Source organism: Mustela lutreola, chromosome 7 (genome assembly GCF_030435805.1).
Source record: "Mustela lutreola isolate mMusLut2 chromosome 7, mMusLut2.pri, whole genome shotgun sequence".
Taxonomy (NCBI): domain Eukaryota; kingdom Metazoa; phylum Chordata; class Mammalia; order Carnivora; family Mustelidae; genus Mustela; species Mustela lutreola.
This window is the reverse complement of record NC_081296.1, coordinates 9,956,920-9,966,474: the sequence shown is the minus strand read 5'-3', so window position 1 is coordinate 9,966,474 and position 9,555 is coordinate 9,956,920.

Sequence of the window (9,555 nt, the reverse complement as noted above, 5' to 3'; positions counted from 1 at the left end):
TTTAAAGATATATTTATTTATTTTAGAGAGAGAGAGCATATGCACATGCAAGTGGGGGGAGGGGCAGAGGGAGAGAATCTGCAAGCAGACTCCCCACTGAATACAGAGGTCTACACAGGGCTTGACCCCAGACCCACAAGATCATGATCTGAGTTGAAACCAAGAGTCAGAATCTCGACCAACTGAGCCACCCAGTCTCTCCTATTGATTTTCTTTCTTTTTTTTTTTTTTTTAAGATTTTATTTATTTGAGAGTCAGAGAGCATGGACAGGGAAAGGGAAAAGCAGATTCCCCAGTTAGTGTGGAGCCTGATGTAGGGCCCACCCCAGGACTCTGAAATCATGACCTGAGTCGAAGTCAGACACTTAACCATCTCAACCACCCAGGGGACCCTCAATTTTCTTTAGCCTCATCTCTTCCCAGTCCCAAGGTGACTTCTATGGTTCCAGGCATCATATCCTCACACAACTATATTCATAATAAGAAGAGTGCACGTATTCCCTTCATGTGCCTCTTTTTATCAAGGAGGAAAACAGTTCTCAGAAGCCTCCCTGCACAATTCCTCTTGGGTCCAATTGGCTTAGTGAGTCTATAACATTAACATATATAGTAGAAAGCTATCTCTACCATCAGGAAAGAATTTGGGGTGCAGAGAGGTCTGTTGGCTAGGCAACCGGCAGTGTCGGCCCCAATCACCAAGATGGTCGTCTATCTGGGTAAAGTTGAGCCATAAATATCTTTTAGCCAAGTAAAATTGCTTCTTGGATGAGTTTGGAGTTGTGGGATGACATAAATATTAGCAGGCAAGTTTTGGTATGAGACGTGAAAGGCCATTCCAGCCATAAAGCTTAAGCACACAGCAGGCAGGAAAGGCACAGCCACAGGGAGATGCTTCTTGCAGATGGAGCTTGAGTGGCTATGAGCGCCGGGGTTGCCTTGCTGTCCCCACCCCAGGACACAGCACCCACAAAAGACATAATGATGGTGCATGGAGAAGGTGCCGTGTGGGTGGAGAGAGTTCCCGAAACAGCTAGACATCACTGCAGAAGCTTCGAGATGGCTCTAGGTCTCTGATTTCCCCACAGGGTCTCCCCCGCCCCCCAGGAGCATCGGCCCCTCAGTCCCAAGTCGGCTCTCACCTTTGCCTCTCTTACTAGGCAAGGGATGAAAGTGACCCTGAGCCCAATGGACCAAACCTCATGGACAACCTCAGGTAATCCAGAAGACACGGTTATGTTTTCTCCATCTCACTCACCCCTCTGTCCCATTAAGACCATTAAGACATAGGTCATGAAGAAGAGAACCCTAGAGACGGGCAGAAGACAGATGAATGCTGGTCACTGGGAAGAAACTGAGGGTGTGGTCTCTCCAGCAAGATCTCCCTGTCTTCACTGAGGCTCAGTTGTCAAATAAGCTGCCCCACTCGGATCATGTCTATAGGAACCAAAAAAGGAAGGAAAAGCTAACATGCCTCTTGGAGGGCCTGCTCTGTGCCATATAGTAGGTAGGTACTATCTTTTTCAATTGTATTTATTTATTTATTTATTTATTTAGGGAGAGAGAGAGCGCGTGCGCACCAGTTGGGGGAGAGAGGGAGAGGGAGAAAGAGAAAGAATCTCAAGCAGGCTCCACACTCAGCACAGAGCCCGATGTGGGGCCCGATCCCATGACTCAAGATCATGACCTGGGCTGACATTAAGAGTCGAACGCTTAACCGACTGAGCCACCGTAGGCGCCGCTGGTAGGTACTGTCTTCTGTAAGGTGGTACATCACTAGCGAGAAGGAGCCAGCCCCAGTGCAGGGTCCACCCTCTTCGTGGCTTCCCCCGGCAAACAACAGAAAGAGCTCCCATCCTTTCTCCTTTAAGAAGTGGAAGTGGGTTTGGGGGAGCAGTGAGGTTCTGAGCATTGCCATGGGGCCCTGTGCACCCGGCATGGTAGACATGCATGTGGTCCCACGTCCATGCAGGCTTGTGTGGGTGGTGTGCGGCTCCCCAGAAAACCCAGCGGGGACACCTTGGAGCCAAGCACAGCAGGTTTCCAAGTGCTGTCATCTCAAGTCCACAGTTGCCCAAAGCAGCCTCCCAACCACCTGGGGTCTGACGGGTATTATACATCCTCCTGCATCCCCAAGCTTGGCCTCATTCGCTTAGATGACCAGCTCTCCACATCAGTGATCCATGTGGCCACCTGCTCCCCTAGAAGGGAGCCTACCTAGGGTTTCCCAAGCCATGGGCCCGAACACTACTATAGGTATAGCTATCAGCTATCCTGGCTCAGCGTTCCTGTGGTTCCCGTGACCCTGTGAACTCTGTGCGGTCCAACAGAGAAGACATCGAGTGACCCTCCCAAGGCCACACAGCTTATAAGTGGCTAAAGCTGGATTTGACATTTGCTTTTTGTGACTTAGAAGCCCTTCGACGGGATGAGGGCCCCAGATTCCCCAGGGTGGGGATGGAGGCTCTCGGGGCGCCTGAGGGTAATCGGAGACAGCTGTGCTGCCCACATCTGTGGTGCATTTTTGTAGCGTGAGGAGCTCTCTTCTTCCACAGCAACCACCCGAGGTTTGGGCTGCCAACCCCATCCTGCAGGACAACAGCGGTCTCGTCCCCACACCCCGCTCCAGCCTCTTCGTGTTAGTAAACCCTAGATCCCATTTCTTCCCCCCCACCCCGGCTTCTCGTTTATTTTTCCAAAGAGCACAATAAGCACAATTGATTTTAGAATAAAAACCTCTGGCTTATGCACAGAGGCATTATTCAGAAAGGTTAAAAATGATGAGGAGGCATTATTTCCCATTAACCTTACTTTGTAACCTTGCGACTGAAATGCCGCAAGACCGGGGTGGCCTCCCGTGATGCTGTCCCGTGTGGGTGGCTGTTTCAGGTGGGTGCTGGGCCTGGCGGTGCTGGGGTGCCCTTGGCTCAGAGTGCGTAAGAACCACAAAGGACAAAGCCTGGTACGTCAGCAGAGCTAGAAGAGGCCTTCTGCCCTGTCCAGTACAACTCCTTCCTTTGCTGGCTGGGGGTAGGGGAGAAGGGAGGGTCGACCCACCCGTCCAGAGAGGGAAGGAAACCTCAGAGACACGGAAGTCAACGTGAGCAGAGAGCTTCGTGGACGTCTACAGAACATGGGGTCCTAAAGGGAAACTTGGCCTCCTCCCTGGGATGAAGCAAATATTTTCTGTATTGAAACGTCTTCATTAAAGGAATGAAGTTTGTGTTTTTCTCTCTTTCTAGTGAAGGAGGCAGTAACAGGACTCCCTGGGAAGACTTGGAAAACCGACCTGGGAAAAGCCACTAACCCTTCAGTCACTAACATGGGTGTAGCAGAGAGAAATCACATGGGAGCAAGTGGGCAAAGGGGACTTTTGCATTTAGAGGGTCCAAAAAGAGTCTAAGGGAAGGGAATGAATGGATTAGTCCTAGTCCTGGGGCAAGGTGGGGGGGAGGGGCGCACGTCTGACCCCATCTTGATCCAGCACAGCTGTACAAATGGAAGGACATGTCCAGAGATGCCATCCCAGGATATAGCTTGCTCAGGCCTGGAACGCAGGTGAATGAGGACCCATGGAGTCCCCGGAGACGAGATGAGGGGCTGGGGGGGAGAGAGCCATCATGCTGCAGGCAGTACTTACCGCCCCCAGCAGAGCCTGTCTACCCGCGCGGGGCTCCCAGCATACCGTTGGTACTGCTGATGGCACACATTGCTGTCTTCCTTACATTGGTTCAAGCTGGTTTGGCAGTCTTAACCATATCTTAAGCAGTAGTCGGGGACCTACACACACCATCGCCTAAATCAGCAGGGAACCCCTGGAGCTTGCTCTAGAAATGGAGCCATGGTCCTGCTTGGCCTAGATTTATTGGGGGAGGGGAGGACAGTCAAGAAGATCCAAAAGATCAGGATGCCTGGGTGGCTTAGTTGTCGGTTAAGCCTCTGCCTTCGGCTCAGGTCATGATCTCAGAGTCCTGGGATCGAGTCCCACATGGGGTTCCTTGCTCAGCAGGGAGCCTGCTCCTCTCTCTGCCTCTGCCTGCCACTCTGCCTGCTTGGGCACGCTCGCTCTCTCTCTCTCTCTCTCTCTCTCTGAAAAATAAATAAATAAATAAAATCTTAAAAAAAAAAAAAAGGGAAGAAGACGATCCAACAGATCTCTAGCAGGGAGGCTGGGATGATACCCAAAAGGCGTAACTGGAAGCTAGTGGCTCTCCCAAGGTAACTTTTGCATCAGCAAATTCACCAAAGCTCTGAAACTCGACATGTTAACACACTGAGTATTAATCTGTCATTTGGCAACAACTGCCATCCGTCGAGTTCTTCAAACGGGTCCACAAACTGGACTCCGATTTACTAATGCACATCGAAAAACATGTCAATGTCATGTTCATGCAGACTACAGAGCATCTGCATCCGGCCGAATAGGCTCAGGCCCTTCCCTTCGACACGAGATATACTCAAGTCTTTCTCACCTGAAAAAGAACAACAGAAATCCTCTAACACCCCCCCGCAACACACACACACACACACACACACACACACACACACACACACACTCCGGGCCTCACATCGTCACCAGCTTCTGCCTGTCTCTCTCCTCCGCTTCAGAAGCAAAGTTCTATAACGAATTGTGCATTGTTACTATTGCAGATTTTCCACTTCCCACTCACTTCTCAATCCACAGCAGCGGCTCACAAGAAACTTAATTACCAATATGGCCTGGAAACCTACCAACTAACCCCAGGATTCTGGCAGGGTTCTTGAGACACCCTGCTGGCGGGGAGGGTGACTGTGTTGCTGGGCTGTGCAGAGGGGGCCAGGGAAAGAGCCGGTGGGCTGGGGTGGTGGGGGTCTTTAAAGGGGCTTAGGTGGTGGCTATAATCAATACAGACATGTCTCAATACTCTAACAAGTAGCGTGACTACATTTGGCGTGGTGCGACTACTAGCCGCTCTCTGTCATTCCAATACCAGTAACTCCAGCTAAGGTCATCAATGACTTCCATGTTGCTCAGTCGGTCCTCGCCTTACTTGATCTCCCAACTGTGTCTGACAATCTTGACGGTACCCTTCTTCTAGAAACACCCATAGTGGGGTGCCTGGGTGGCTCAGTGGGTTAAGCCTCTGCCTTCGGCTCAGATCATGATCCTGGGATCATGGGTCCTGGGATCCTGGGATTGAGCCCCACATCGGGCTCTCTGTTCAGCGGGGAGCCTGCTTCCCCCTCTCTCTGCCTGCCTCTGACTACTTGTGATCTCAAATAAATAAATAAATAAATAAAATCTTTTTTAATAATAAAAATTATTTTTTTCAAAAAGGAAGATATACAAGTGGTGAATTAGCACATGAAAAGATGCTCAACATCATTAGTCATTAGGCAAACGCAATATTTAAATCACTTCATACCTACTGAAATGGCTAAAATAAAAACAGATTGCCGACACCCAGTGCTGGCAACGATGCGGGTGGCCGGAACTCTCGTGAATTGGTAGCAGGAACACCAAAGGGCACGGCCACTCTGGAAAACAGTTTTGCGGTTTCTTATAAAGTTAAACATACATTTACCCTTCGACCTGGCAGCCCCTCTCTCTTTATTATCTCTCTATTCAAGAGAAATAAAAACATGCTTACACAGAAACCTATATATGAACACTTCTTGGGACTTTCATCATAATCTCTAAATATGGGAAACGACTCAAACGTCCTTCGACCAAATGACAGAAGCAAACCGTGAGACATCCATGTCACAGAATAATACCGAGCTATAAAAAGGAGCGCACAATTGCTGTGTGGGACAACGGAGATGCATTTCAAACGCGTCATGCTAAGGGACGGAAGCCAGACTCAAAAGGCTGCACACTGTAGGGTTCCATTGAAAAGGCAAGCTATGGGAACAGAAAACAGATTGGTGTTGTTGCCCGGGGTGGGGAGAAGGGCAGGGCGAAACTTTTCGGAATGATGGGAAGCAGGACCAGCTTTAGAATTGGCAGGGCCCAATGCAAAATGAAAATGCAGGGCCCTTGTTCGAAAATGATTAAGAAGTTCAACCCAGTGAGAGGAAAGCATTACACCAAGCACAGGGCCCTTCTCACCCCAGGGCCTTAGGCCACCACCCAGGCCACGTGTCCATGAAGCCAGCTCTGAATGGAAATGTTCTACTTATCTATTGTGGTGGCTACACAGTGCTATGCGTTTGTCAAAACTCACACAACCGTGCACTTACAAGGATGAATATGACTGTATATAAATTAAGCCTCCATATTAAAAAAAAAAAAAAAACTGAATTTTGCTGAATTTTGTCATGAGGAAATAGCAAGCCTCATGGTAATGCAGGGTGAGGTTCATCCTACTGAAGGATAGGCCTGTAATCTCCAAACGGCACCTGAATGTCAGGGAAATCCTGAGAGAACATTCTAGACTGGAGGAGAACGAAACAGTGTGGTGCCCAAAGGTCATGTATGTTCCTGGATGGGATCTTGGGCCAAGATGGGGGAAAGGCCGAGATGAGCCGGCTGGTGTGACATGGATAGAGCTTGTCGGTTATTTCCTGGTGGTGGGAGTGAAGAGTGTCTTTGTGGGGGTGGATTTCAGGGCAATGGGACAATTGCGGTTAAGGCTAGCCCCCCAGTAGTTAGCCTTGGCAGGAGGGGACACAAGCAAGAGTCCTTTGTCTCGTTCCTGCAACGCTTCACATTGGCTATTGCTTCAGAATAAATCTTTGAAGGACTTCAAAGTCAACGGGCCCAAAACCAAGCTCATGGTGTCTCCCAGACCCCCACCCCTGAATTTCGTGCCCTCCAGTCCTCTTCATGCCTCACCTCTGGGCAGACTGGCTTCTGCGAGGCCCCAGCCGCCACACACACTGTCCCAGCGGCAAATGCCACTTCCTCGGGAAAAGCCCCTTGCAGCCAGGTCCCGTGCTGCATGCACCACCCCCTGGCACCCTGGCCCTGTCTCTCCCCCGGGGGTGGGGCGGTGGGGGTGGTCTTCGCAAGCACTTGCAGGATCGACACCTGTGTGCTAGGCTCTTCCATCAGCGCTCGCCACCATCACGAGGCTGGGTCTGGTCCTGTCCACCACTGTCCCGGGCACTGCTTCACACATGGGAGAGATCCCATAAATATCTGCTGAGGAATGCACGGGGGAGTGAGTGAATCCTGGCAGGTCTCTTCCAAGAGCCGAATGCTCCGTGGAGAGCCGCTCTCGTGGCCCAGGGCTGCGAGCTGGTTGCGAGATCAGAAAGCAGGATGGGTTTCTATAGGTTTGGTTTCCCAACCTTTGCCCCTAAACTCTGGTTTTCCCTCTTTTAGGCAGTCCGGCCCCCTCCAGACGGATTCTTTTTGCAAGCACCTGAATTTACCCTGACCCAGCCCCCTAAGCATAAAGCTTGCCTCGTCCTGGGACCTCTCATTTTTTGCCTGTCGTTTGCATGTATATGTGTCCTTTGTAGGGACTTAACTCTTCCCACACAACTACATTTCCCTTTTATTAACACCTTCTAGAGTACCATGTAACAGGGCAAGATTTCTGAAGGGAACCCCTGCCCTAGCCCCCCCTTCTCTTCGCACACCACACAGGGCCTGGGGCCCTCCTGCCTGTGGAAGGCAAGTCCTGCCAAGCCAGGTTCTATCTACAGCCCATCACGTGCCCCCCTCACCAAGGGACACCGCCCGGGTTGGAGGTGCACACACCAAGGACTCCATCCTGGGGAAGTGGCCCAGGAGCTGAGGCCTGCACAGACCTGGGAAGGAGGCTCAGAGCATCCAGGCAGCGAAGTCAAGAAGAGAGTGTGGGTTCCCCTTAGCACCCGGGGGAGGGGCACAGCCAGAAGGGGACCAAGCTGGTAAGGGGTGGGACAGGAGCCCGGGCTGCCAGATCTAAGGGCAATCCTGCCATTTGCCACGCCTATGGTCTCCCCACCGCAGCAATCTGTCTTCTGGTCTGTGTATTTAGAGGGCTGCCAGGGCATCCACTGCGGAAGGTAAGATCACAGCGCTGGAAGATACGTATCTCACTACTTGGTACTGAAAGCTGAGGCTCACCTGAATGAGTGATGATGTCTGAATACGGAACATTTCTATTTTTTTTTTAATATTTATTTATTTATTTGAGAGAGAGAGAGAGAGAGAGAGCGTGAGTGTGCAAGGTGCGGGGTGGGGGTGGGGGTGGGGGTGGAGGAGGGCTGGAGGGAGGGGTACAAGGAGACTCTGCTGAGCACGGAGTCGATCCTGGGCTTGATCCCACAACCCTGAGATCATGACCTGACCCCAAATCAGGAGTGGGATGCTTAACGGACTGAGCCATCCAGGTGTCCCTAAGACTACTTTAAAAAAATAAAATAAAGAAAGACACAGGGGTGCCTGGGTGGCTCAGTGGGTTAAGCCTCTGCCTTCGGCTCAGGTCATGGTCCCAGGGTCCTGGGATCGAGCCCCGCATCAGGCTCTCTGCTCAGCGGGGAGCCTGCTTCCTCCTCTCTCTGCCTGCTTGTGATCTCTGTCTGTCAAATAAATAAAATCTTAAAAAATAAATAAATAAAAAATAAAGAAAGACACAAAAGAATGTTAAAAATCACAGGGTCCCAGTCCAACTCCCTTATTTTAAAGAAGAGTAATCTGGGGCGCCCGGGTAGCTCAGGGGGTTGAACGTCTGACTCTGCATTTCGGCTCAGGTCTTGATCTCAGAGTCACGAGATTGAGCCTGGCATTGGGCTCCATGCTGAGTGCAGAGTCTGTGGGAGGAAGGGGGGAAGGGGAGAGGAAGGGAAGGAAGGAAGGAAGAAGGAGAGAGAGAGGGAGAAGAGTAGACTGAGCCCCATAAAGACTCAGCAACTCTCCCAAGTTGAGTGTCTAAGTGGTAAGGCCATGACTAGAACCTGAGGCCCAGAGCTCCCCTCGCTGGGCAGCAAAGCACCTACTACCTTCAGATACGCTTTCCCAGGGCTGGCATCATGCAAGGATGAAGTGTGGGGGCACTGGGTGCCAGGCTGCCTCTGGACAGACGGAGGGCCTTGGGGCCAATGACCGGGTCATGCTAAATTGGATGGTCTCGTCTATAAAATGGGTGTGGTGTCACGCCCAGATCCATCTGGTTCAAATGCTGGAGGGATTAAAATAAAACCCAGGCAAAGTAGGCAGCACAGTGTCTGGCATATAGAAAGCAGCTAGATAAATGTGAGTCACTGTTATTTTTTATGTTGGTAAGGAGAATGATAGTCACCAAATATTGCTGTATCCACAGGCTCTCGGGAACGAGGGCTGAGTTGAGGACTGGGGAGGCTGTCACCACTCGTGGTGTGGGAAGAGTTGGGGCGGCTTCTGAATCTCAAGCATTTCCAATTTCCTCCCGACCATCCTGCTGTGGCAGCTAATTTATACCATCTCTGTTTTCTCTCCCTCCCCTAATCAGGCTCTCAAGCCAGATTCATCCCTTTCACCAATCTTTTCAAGGAGCAAGCTTTGGTCTTGTTTATTCTTTCTAACGTACTTTCATTTTCATATCATTAATTTCTGGTTTTATCTTTATTAATATCATTTCCTCTATTTTTTTAGTTTATTCAACG